Here is a 12875-nt window from a genome sequence, read left to right as displayed (position 1 = left end):
TTGGATTCGGCCATTTTGATTATATCAATGGCCTTGCACTCTCTTTTTGGATTCTCTTCTGTATTGCTTGGGAGAGCACTATGAGGAGTTTCAGTGATTTTCTTACTCAGCTGACCCACTTGTGCCTCCAAATTTCTAATGGAGGACCTTGTTTCACTCATGAAACTTAAAGTGGCCTTAGATAGATCAGAGACTATGTTTGCTAAGCTAGAGGAGCTCTGCTCAAAATTCTCTGTCTGTTGCTGAGAAGATGATGGAAAAGGCTTGCTATTGCTAAACCTGTTTCTTCCACCATTACGAAAGCCTTGTTGAGGCTTTTGTTGATCATTCCATGAGAAATTTGGATGATTTTTCCATGAGGAATTATAGGTGTTTCCATAGGGTTCACCCATGTAATTCACCTCTGCCATTGCAGGGTTCTCAGGATCATAAGCTTCTTCTTCAGAAGATGCCTCTTTAGTACTGTTGGATGCATTTTGCCATCCATTCAGACTCTGAGAAATCATATTGACTTGCTGAGTCAACATTTTGTTCTGAGCTAATATGGCATTCATAGCATCAATTTCAAGAACTCCCCTCTTCTGAGGCGCCCCATTACTCACAGGATTTCTCTCAGAGGTGTACATAAATTGGTTATTTGCAACCATGTCAATGAGTTCTTGAGCTTCTGCCGGCATTTTCTTTAGGTGAATGGATCCACCTGCAGAATGGTCCAGTGACATCTTAGAAAGCTCAGATAGACCATCATAGAATATATCTAAAATGGTCCACTCTGAAAGCATGCCAGAAGGACACTTTTTGGTCAACTACTTGTATCTTTCCCAAGCTTCATAGAGGGATTCACCATCTTTTTGCTTGAAGGTCTAAACATCCACTCTAAGCTTGCTCAGCTTTTGAGGAGGAAAGAACTTGGCCAAGAAGGCCGTGACCAGCTTATCCCAAGAGTCCAAGCTATCTTTAGGTTGTGAGTCCAACCATGTTCTAGCTCTGTCTCTTACAGCAAAAGGAAAAAGCATGAGCCTGTAGACTTCAGGATCTACTCCATTAGTCTTAACAGTCTCACAGATCTGCAAGAATTCAGTTAAAAACTGATAGGGATCTTCTGATGGAAGTCCATGGAACTTGCAGTTCTGTTGCATTAGAGCAACTGGTTGAGGCTTCAGCTCAAAATTGTTTGTTCCAATGGCAGGAATTGAGATGCTTCTTCCATAAAAATTGGAAGTAGGTGTAGTATAATCACCAAGCATCCTCCTTGCACCTCCACCATTGTTATTGGGTTCGGCCATGTCTTCTTTTTTGAGATTCTCTGTAAGGTTTTCTCTGAATTGTTGTGCTTTAGCTTCTCTTAGCTTCTTCTTCAGAGTCCTTTCAGGTTCAAGATCTGCTTCAACAAGAATGTTGTTGTTCTTGCTCCTGCTCATATAAAAAAGAAGAAAACAGAAAAGAAAGAGGAATCCTCTATGTCACAGTATAGAGATTCCTTTATGTGAGTAGAAGAAGAAAAGAATAGAAGAAGGATGAAAAAAATCGAACATAGAGGAGAAGAGAGGGTTCAAATTTTTAGATGAAGAGAAGAGTTAGTAAATGAATAAATAAATAGAATGAGATGAGAGGGAGAGAATTTCGAAAATTAAGAGAAGAAATAAAATTAAAATTTGAAACAATTAGTTAATTAAAAATAATTTTGAAAAAGAGGAAGGAATTTTCAAAAATTAGAGAGACAAAAGTGGTTAGGTGGTTTTGAAAAAGATAAGAAACAAACAAAAAGTCGATTAGTTAGTTGAAAAAGATTTGAAAATCAATTTTGAAAAGATAAGAAGTTGGGAAAGATTTTGAAAAAGATATAATTTGAAAAATATATTTTGAAAAGATATGATTGAAAAAGATATTTTGGAAAAGATTTGATTTTTAAAATTAAAATTGATTACTTGACTAACAAGAAACTAAAAGATATGATTCTAGAATTTAAAAATTGAACATTTCTTAACAAGAAAGTAACAAACTTCAAATTTTTAAATCAATCACATTAATTGTTAGTAAAGTTTTCAAAATTTTGAAATGAAATTAAGAAAAAGATTTTGAAATCACTTTTTTTTAAAAAAAAATTTCAAAAATATAAAAGAAAAATGAAAAAGATTTGATTTTTGATAAAGTTTTGAAAGATAAGATTTTTAAAATTGAAATCTTGACTTGACTAACAAGAAACAACTAATTTTAAAATTTTTTTGACTAAGTCAACCCAAAAATTTTGAATTTTTGAGTAAAATAAGGAAAAAATATTTTTTATTTTTGAATTTTTAATGATGAGAGAGAAACACAAAAAATGACTCACAACATGAAAATTATGAATCAAAACACAAGATGCATGCAAAAACACTATGAATGTCAAGATGAATACCAAGAACCCTTTGAAGATCATGATGAACATCAAGAATTTATTTTTGAAAAATTTTCAAGAAAAGAAACACATGCAAGACACTAAACTTAGAAATTTTCAATGCTTAGACACTATGAATGCAAAAATGTATATGAAAAATAACAAAAGACACAAAACAAGAAAATATGAAGATCAAACAAGAAGACTTATCAAGAACAACTTGAAGATCATGAAGAACACCATGCATGAGTTTTTCGAAAAATGCACAAATTTTAAAAATATGCAATTGACACCAAACTTAAAAATTGACACTAGACCCAAACAAGAAACACAAAATATTTTTTGTTTTTATGATTTTATTAATTTTTTGTATTTTTCGAAAATTATTTTTTTTTAAAAACGAAAACAAAGAAAAAAATTTTTGAAAATTTTTTGAAAGCTTTTTGAAAAGAAAATTACCTAATCTGAGCAACAAGATGAACCATCAGTTGTCCAAACTCAAACAACCCCGACAACGGCGCCAAAAACTTGGTGCACGAAATTGTGATCATCAACAATGGCGCCAATAGACTTGGAGCTCTCAAACGTGAATCACACTTTGTCACAACTTCGCACAACTAACCAGCAAGTGCACTGGGTCGTCCAAGTAATACCTTACGTGAGTAAGGGTCGATCCCATGGAGATTGTTGGTATGAAGCAAGCTATGGTCATCTTGTAAATCTCAGTTAGGCGGATTCAAATGGTTATAATGGTTTTCGAATATGAAGATAAATAAAGCATAAAATAGAGATAGAGATACTTATGTAAATCATTGGTGGAAATTTCAGATAAGTGCATGAAGATGCTGTGTTCCTTCTGAATCTTTGCTTTCCTACTGCTTTCATCCAATCATTCTTACTCCTTTCCATGGCAAGCTGTATGTAGGGAGTCACCGTTGTCAATGGCTACTTCCCATCCTCTCAGTGAAAATGGTCCAAATGCTCTGTCACAACACGGTTAATCATCTGTCGGTTCTCGATCATGTCGGAATAGAATCCAGTGATTCTTTTGCATCTGTCACTACGCCCAACAATCGCGATTTTAAAGCTCATCACAGTCATTCAATCCCTGAATCCTACTCGGAATACCACATACAAGGTTTAGACTTTCTGGATTCTCAAGAATGCTGCAAATGGATTCTAGCTTATACCACAAAGATTCTGATTAAGGAATCCAAGAGATATTCACTCTAGCTTTCGCTTGTAGAACGGAAGTGGTTGTCAGGCACGCGTTCATAAGAACGGATGATGATGAGTATCACGGATCATCACATCCATCAGGTTGAAGTTCGAGAAATATCTTAGAATAAGAATAAGCTTGAATTGAATAGAAGAACGATAATAATTACATTAATACTTGAGGAACAGCAGTGCTCCACACCTTAATCTATGGTATGTAGAAACTCCACCTTTGAAAATACATAAGTGATAATGGTGTTCATTGGCTTCAGCCCCGGAGAGGGAACCAGAATAACCAAGACGTGGTTAAAAGACACTCAATACAATAATAAAAAGTTCTATTTATACTAAACTAGTTACTAGGGTTTACAGAAATAAGTCTTAGTGCAGAAATTCACTTCCGAGGCCCACTTTGGTGTGTGCTTGGGTTGAGCTTGAGCTTTATACGTGCAGAGGCTTCTCTTGGGGTTAAACGCCAAGTTGTAACGTGTTTTGGCGTTTAACTCTGGTTTGTGACGTGTTTCTGGCGTTTTACTCCAGAATGCAGCATGAAACTAGCGTTGAACGCCAGTTTGCATCATCTTAACTCGAATAAAGTGTGGACTATTATATATTGCTGGAAAGCCCTGGATTTCTTCTTTCCAACGCAGTTGAGAGCGCTCTATTTGAAGTTTAGTAGCTCCATAAAATCTATTTCGAGTGCAGGGAGGTCAGAATCTAACAGCATCAGCAGTCCTTTGTCAGCCTCCTATCAGATTTTTGCTCAGGTCCCTCAATTTCAGCCAGAAAATACCTGAAATCACAGAAAAACACAAAAACTCATAGTAAAGTCAAGAAATGTAAATTTTGCATAAAAACTAATAAAAACATCCCTAAAAGTAGCTAGATCCTACTAAAAACTACCTAAAAATATTGCCAAAAAGCGTATAAATTATCCGCTCATCAATGACCACCTTGAGGAAACTATTCAATGTAAAGTAAACATGTTAAGAGATTTCCTCGCATAAAACTAAGAATTGAAAAGATTTGTAAGAACTCACTCTCCAATAGCAGTCGGGAGCTTAGATTTAAATTAGTTTGTACATTTTTATTGATGTAGCTATATATGATTGAATATAATCTTAAATGCTTGATGCTTGCTTTTTGGTGTATAGTAAGTAAGAGAAAGACTGGACGAGAAGGTCGGGAATGATCGGTATCTGATATGCATAGAGGATCCTTTTGAAATATCTCGTGATCTGGGCAGAGTGGTGGATAAACGCAGCATCAAGGTTCTCAGGAAAGAGTTTGAACATGTTGCTAATATAATGTAGTATGATCCAAATTCGTGTATTAAAACTTTTTTAGCCCTATGTTCCTTCTTGCTTTGTTGCTTTTCTTCAATAGTGATATTAGGTAAATTTATAGCTAGGGACTAGGGTGAGGTAGTAGTGGACACTCAACTTGTAAAACTTTTGTTTTTCATGTTTTCATATATGACAATGGCACATGTTCATATGTGTATTTTTTTAAGGTATCTAAATATATGTTATATAAGTGTAAAAAGCTTTTGTCCTTTGATCTTACTTTGCTTCCAAAGATATCAATTAGCTATTGGGAATTTGTATAATGCTCACGGGCATGGTTGGAACTTGGGAATTTATAGATTTCCAACATAACAATTAGATCTAATAAAATGAATATAGAATAATTAAAATACCACTTAAAGTTTTAGCGGCAATAACAATAGCAATTAAAAGTGAATAATGTTATAATCTTTGAATTACTTTTAGTGGCTATATAAATTGCCAAAAAAATATCACAAAAGTTATAATTTTTAGTGGCCATTAAAAAGGTTTTTACTGGCAATTGTATAATTGCCACAAAAGTTTATAAATTTTAGTGGCCAATAAAAATGGTCTTTACCGGCAAATGTATAAATACCGCTAAAACCTTTTAGTGACAAAGCATTAGACGGCTAATGTCTAATTGTCGGTAAATGTATTAGCGACTATTTTTATTGCCACTAAAAGTAAAATAAATGGTCGCTAAAAGTGATTTTTCTAGTAGTGTATATGATCTATATTACAATTGTAAAAGAGGATTCTGCCCATAGACCATAGTGAAATTCTACCATGTCAAGCCTGGAAGCATTGTTCATGACATGTATATCATCCCTTTTATGGCATGCATGGTTACATACATAACTGACATTCAAAGAGGTTTATGTTATTAACCAATTTGGGTTGGTCGAGTGGTCAGCTCACTCGTCCATTTAAGCAAGTGTCAGGGGTTCGAATCCCGCCTTGTGCATGCAGCAACTCATTGGCCAGCGGTAAACCCTTAAATAGAGCTTAGATCCGCAACGGATTAGTCCTTGACCTGTCGGGTTGGGGAATACCGTGGGCAACAAAAAAAATATTTATGTTATTAGTAATGACTTGATCAAAAAAGTTTCAGGTAATAGTGTTAGCTTTGTTAGTTCCATCGGTGTTGTGATTTATGTTTTTAGCCGACCTTAATTTATTATTATGTAAGACCTCTTTGATGTGTGTTAGTTAATGCAATATAAGATATAATATATTCATCAGATGATATAATGTGATCTATTAATATATTTGGAATTATGAATATTTAATTATTAATTTATGTATGTTTTCTTCTTGAAGTTGTCTCCAATCTATGTGTTGGTATGAGTAGTAAACGAAAACAAAATTTATATCTAAATATATGGCTCTAATTTTATTATTATTGTTGTTGTTGTTGTTGTTGTTGTTGTTACCTGAAACGTTGATGTGTTGTTATGAGTAGTAAACGAAAACAAAATTTATATCTAAATAGATCGCTCCAATTTTATTATTGTTGTTGTTGTTGTTGTTGTTGTTGTTGTTGTTGTTGTTGTTGTTGTTGTTGTTGTTGTTGTTGTTGTTGTTGTTGTTGTTGTTATCTGAAACGTTGATTTGGGCCTGAACGTGAGGTCCAGATCACTCAATATGGCAGTGTATCTGACCTTTTTAGTGCCGAGGTGCCACCTGTCCGAGTTTCTCGTGAGGAGGAGGGGAGGTACCTGCAAGAGACTCCAATGCTTAAGTTAGTAAGGGCTTTTAGCAGGTTTTTAGTAGATTAGAACGTGGGTTATACCTAAGGAGTGCCAGTGTACTTATAGTAGAATGGATAACAACCTTTGTTGGAATAGTTCCTTCTTTGTTTGATGGATAACTATTCCTTTTATATTAGGAGTCTGTTAAGATCTCCCTTCTAGACATAGCGCAAAGACATCCGGCAGTAGTTACTTGTTTAATCAAGTAGAGCTGGACCCCTCTGTTGGTTCTGACTTCTTTAAAGAGGTCGAGTACGGATAGAGGCCACCTTCCAAGATTTGAGCCCTTTATCCTTATTGGGCCTGCCTCTTATCTATTAGGCCAAGGTATGAACAGTGCTCCTGTTTGAGTATGGATTCTTTTATTGGTCGGATTCAAGCATTCCGTGGCTTCTGTTGCGGACGTCAGGTTTAAGCATGTCGGGTTACCCGACGTGTTTAAAATTTTGAACGTTGATTATTAAATGATAGGCGAACGTTGCATGGCAGTTCTTCTCAAAATCCGCGCATGTTTAAAGAGGAATAAAAGATCTGTTTACTTTTTGTCTCTTATAAAAAGACTTTTCAGCTCTTCTCCTTTTTCATTGTTTTTGAAAAAAACTGCTTCATTTCCTCTTCATAAAGAGCTTTTCTGTGCCATTTCGATCACTTATGTTTCTTCCAAGATTTCTTTTCTTGGTCTTTGAAGAATTTTGCTATCATCGGCGTGAGGAGGATTGTTCGTGTTTGTGCTGTTTAGACGTGCTCTCCATGTAACAACCCAAGTTTTCAGAAAATTAAATGATGAGTTATTTACGATCATTTTAGAATTGTTAAAAATCTTGATTTTATTTAATTATACTGAATTAGTTGCTACTTGTTAGTTTGTTTGAGGGCGTTGTGAAGGTTGAATAAGTGATTAATCATTGAATCCTGAATACTTTCACCATGTATATAAACTTCCAACTTAATCAACTTAGCTTCCAAATAATCTTTTATAATATTTCGCACTCCACGGTTTAATCTAGTTCACCTTTCATTTTACAAATTATAATGAATTCGAGAAGTATGCCATATTTTCTCTTTAAACTTGCAATATTCAATAAAAACACCAAGATTAACCACATTGCTTTAGATGGTATTGTTGGAAGTAGGAATAAATAGGTGCATCATATAATATGTATAATGTATAGATTTGGTCAAATGGTTTTGCAATTGCAACTTTAGAAAACTTATTGATTTAATTTGGATTTTGTTAGTATAGTGTAAAAGTGCACACTTATTCATTCATGTAAACCTTCTGGACTTTGAATGGAAATTAACATCATTTGACTACGTTGACGTAATTTTGGTTACATTGGATGAAATGTACATGGAAATATTTGATATCTAGTTTTAATTAACAAAAATAAAAATTTCTGGCATTTTCTTAAAAATTGAAACGCGATATCAAACTAAAGGCTCAATATTAAATAGTTAATAAGGAAAATATGTTAGTAACGCCTTACTTTTGTTATAATCATGACGTGCTAAAAGTTGGGTCATTACAATATGATATCAAAGCAGTTCGTTCCTGTTAGAGCCTTGGAAATGGACTAATTTTGCTTCATTGCATACTCTGAGTGTCTGTCATGTTTTGTGACTTGTTCTGATAATAAGAGTTTAAGTGTTATAGGCATGACTGTCTGATGATTAACGTTGTTAGCCTACCATTACATACCTTATGGTATTAAGTCTGACCAACTTAACATTATTGATTTATGTATATGGGAACACTAAGGTAGTGTTTTTTTCGAAGTACTAGGACGGAGACTGGGAGATTGGGACTCAGTATCCTGTTTGTTCCCAGAGACTGATACTAAAAGTTCTGTCTCTAAAATTTCAGTATTTCAGTACTTCCAAAAAATAGGGACACTGGAGACTGAAATTTTTGGAGATGAAGACTAAAATTTAACTAATAAATTTTTCCAAAAACACCCTCAATCCAATTTTATGATTCCAAATTCACCCTCTTCACAAATCTAATTAGGTCTCCTCATGTGTTCGTATTATCAAATACTGGACCACTATCGAAGAGACATTCGTAAAGCCTCTGCCATATCACCCCTTTAGGACCACCATTTCCTACTCCTCGTCGTAGCCACTATGATCAAGGTTAGTCGCCATCGCATCTTCATCTTCGTAATCGCTGTGTTCGCGTTTGTTCATGTTCTCATCTTCCATCCTCTCTTTGTTTGTCTTCTCTTCTTTGTTCGCATTTCTGTCGTGAATGGCTTCTTTTCTCTTGGGGTTTATGGGAGCACTTTCTTCTTATACTCTATATGTATGAAGCTTGTCTTTTCTGGGTTTTTGTTTTTGTTGTAGAATTCTTTTTACACAAGGTTGTAGAACGTATGTAATTTGTTGCACAATTTGTTGTTGCCTTTGTTTTTGAAGAATTTGTTTTACATGAAGCTTGTCTTCTCTGGGTTCAATTTTTTGTGATTAATTCTATATTTTAGCATGATTAATTATTTGTATGAAGGTTGTCTTCTCTATATTCAATTTTTTGAGATTAATTTTATTCATTGTGAATTTGTTATATCTTCAATTTGTTACCGATTTGTTACTAAAGAGTGAGATGCAGTGATGAATTTATTAGTAAAATTAGAGTACTCATGAAGAAGAAGTTACCTTGATGAATTTCTATCTATTATAACTTGGTCAACTTAGTGCATCTAGCTTGTTTGCAATAGCTTTAATTGAACCTTTTATTATATAAGTCTAAATCTTCCTCTAATTTTATATGAAACTTTCTTTAGCTTGTTGTTTTTGTTTTGAATAATTTGTTTTACATGAAGCTTATCTTCCCTGGGTTCAATTTTTCTGTGATTAATTCTATATATGAACGTAATTAATTATTTGTATGAAATTTGTTTTCTCTGTATTCAATTTTTTTAGATTAATTCTAGTGTTTCTAAATTTATTATATCTTTAATTTGTTATTGATTTCTTAGTTGTTGCTAAAGAGTGATGAGTTTGTTATTAGAATGAGAGTACTCATGAAGAAGTTATCTTGATGAATTTTTGCCCTATTAAAACTTGGTCAGTTTGGTGCATCTAGCTTGTTTTCAATAGTTTTAATTCAACCTTTTATTATATATGGCTGAATCTTCCTCTAATTTTACATGAATCTTTCTTTAGCTTGTTGTTTTTGTTTTGAAGAATTTGTTTTACATGAAGCTTGTCTTCTTTGGGTTCAATTTTTTTTGTGATTAATTCTATATATGAACGTGATTAATTATTTGTATGAAACTTGTCTTCTCTGTATTCAATTTTTTTAGATTAATTCTAGTCTTTCTAAATTTATTATATCTTCAATTTGTTACTGATTTGATAGTTATTACTAAAGAGTGAGATGCATTGATGAATTTGTTATTAAAATGAGAGTACTCATGAAGAAGAAGTTATCTTGATGAATTTCTGTCCTATTAAAACTTGGTCAGTTTGGTGCATCTAGCATTTTGGCAAAAGTTTTAATTGAACCTTTTATTATATATGCCTGAATCTTCTTCTAAATTTACATGAATCTTTCTTTAGCTTTTTTTTGAAGAATTTGTTTTGCATGCTGCTTGTCATCTTTGGGTTCAATTTTCTTGATTAATTCTATATATGAACGTGATTAATTATTTGTATGAAGCTTGACTTCTCTGTATTTATTTTTTGTATGAGGTGGTGCAGGTCGTATTGAAGTTTTCTGAAAATCCACATCTATGTGCTCACTTCTGGGGTTTGATAGATTCTCAGAAGAGTGCTCTTGTGCGATCCATTATCTTTTAGGATGATTACTTATTGTCTGAAGTTGTGATTTCTTTAGGAAACTTGTTATGTGGTTTAGTATAATATTTTAGAACTTAGTTAGCATGATTTAAGACTAACAATGTTTTGGTATTAATTAGATAGTCAAAACGGTATTACTTGTCTTTTGAATTGGCAATAAGAATCTATGATGATGACGTACTTTATTTCTCAAAGTCATGCTCCCTAATTCTGTTTTTTAGCAACAAGAATTTATAATTATATCTCAAGTGCTACTCCATCGATTTTATTTGTTAGAAATACAATTTAATGTCTCTTGGATGATAAATATATATCAGAAGCATTTCACATATGGTAAAATTGATGAAAGACAATGTCCAATGCATCTCATATGGTAAAATTGATGAAAGACAATGTCACAGTTCTTTCATTTAGCATAAGCAAATAAGCAAATGGTGCATTATTTTCATTGCCAATAAGTTCCAAAATGCCAGAGATTTCATATGTAACTACATGAACACCTAGCATTTTGCAGTACTTGTAAATAAGGTTTTTGACACATCTACAATAATGTCACATCCAGCCAAACTTGTTTGTTAACGCACCAACAAAAAGCCAATAGTAAAAAAAGGCTGGATGAATCATTCCTTCTAATTTATTTACTAATTAATATTAAAATAAAACTATACTGTCTTACAACTTGCATTACTGGAATAGCATAGCAAAAACTCTAATAACTAATTATAATTACTTTAAAAACATGATGCTAACAATAATGTAATTTTACATTTTTACTATTGAGTGTTGATGAAATCAAGGCTTTGTAGCTTTATATGCAACTCTCCACTTTCAAGTGCCCATAGTTTACTAAATACTATCATCTTTCAGCATCTCCCTTCATTCCATTATATTATTCTTTTGTTCACAACTTCATCAGTGCCTCCTTCAAGATCAAATCAACCTTCAGCTTGAGAAATATGTATGCTGGAAGTTTTGCAGCTCCGGTTTCTGGGGCTAGCTATATTGGTTTAAAGGCCAACTCTTCAAATCTTTATACTACTACTACTAACATTGAATGGTGCAAGAAAAAGAACATAGTCTCCAATGGTTCCAAAACTCACTACATGAAGGTGAGACAAATTCATATATACAGTACAATTCAAAATACCATAGTAGGAAGGAACAAGATATTTTTCAACAAAAATACAGTACAATTAAAGTAAAACTGCCACATACCAGGGCATATAGCCCTTTCCAAACACCAACGTAAGCTTTAAAATAAGTTTCAAACATATATGATCTTAAGAAAAATTATCAACTTTGATCTTCAGAAAAATTAACTAGCAAATAAGGAAAAATAACAAGATTTTGTACCTACCTGAGTATAACGGCGACAATCGAGAGAGAAGGAGAGGAGAGCAGAGGCACAACTCCGAGAAAAGCGCAGAGAGGAACGGCGGCGACGTTGGCGAGGCAGACGTAGAGGTAGAGGCGGGGAACGACACAACAACCCGACCCTCATTAGTAACTAGCGGCGCAATTGACAAGCATCAGACACACTGTGGCGCACGTTACTCGACCAAAGGGGATGGAAATTGAAACGGGATTTGGGTTAGGGTTTCATTTTACAATTAGGAGTGTTTCTGTAATTTGAAACATTTTAGTCTCAATTTCTATATCAAAACAAACAGAATACTAAGACATAACTTAGTCCTGTATACTTTTTCACCAAACATAATACTGAGACTTATTTAAATTATTTTAGCCTCTGTCTCTGAGTTTCTGTCTCTTAGTCTCAGTCTTTCTGTCTCTGTCTCTCCACCAAACACTACCTAATGGATTATCATAGACGAAATAAAAGTTATATGTGATGCGATTCACAGGGTTTGGGATCGTTAGAGTTTATGAAGTTAGCTTCGTTTTGACGTATAATCTTTATTGCTGCCACGCAAACTCGTGCCATCTTTTTCTTCATTATTTCCATTGGAATTCTTTGTTTTGGATTTCCTCGCCAGCATGTAACTTGCTTATTTTCCAACCGTACCTTATCGTTCATGTATAACTTTGCATTCTTATAAATCTAATTGCTTACCTGACTCTTTTCGAATCTTCATTCTTCTCTATGTCTATACTTCTGTTCATAGATTTTGATTTCGTTGATTTGAGTTTAAACTTATTTCATTCTAATAATTTTCAAGAACGAAAATTTTTGTAAGATGGGTAGAATGTAACAACCTAAATTTTTGAAAAATTAAATGATGAGTTATTTACAATTTATTATAATTATTGAGAATTTTATTTTAAGAAAATTATTTTACTGGGGATAATTAAATAGAGTTTCATGATAATTAAAGTTTAAATTAATTAGAATTTTATTTTAATCTTCAGTATAATTGAATATTTCATATAATTTCAGTAATTGAA

General features: G+C 33.3%; 1 non-coding gene across 1 annotated transcript; it reads left to right on the top strand.

The window, feature by feature from the left end:
* The first annotated feature begins 780 nt into the window (after positions 1 to 780).
* Positions 781 to 884, top strand: LOC112711166 (small nucleolar RNA R71). The gene has a single exon (XR_003157314.1). It is a non-coding gene; the product is annotated as a small nucleolar RNA R71 (small nucleolar RNA).
* Positions 885 to 12875: the final 11991 nt, after the last annotated feature.

The sequence above is a fragment of the Arachis hypogaea genome, chromosome 1 (assembly GCF_003086295.3).
Source record: "Arachis hypogaea cultivar Tifrunner chromosome 1, arahy.Tifrunner.gnm2.J5K5, whole genome shotgun sequence".
NCBI lineage: Eukaryota > Viridiplantae > Streptophyta > Magnoliopsida > Fabales > Fabaceae > Arachis > Arachis hypogaea.
Note: the sequence above shows the minus strand (reverse complement) of the source record. Positions and strands in the feature narration are given on the sequence as shown.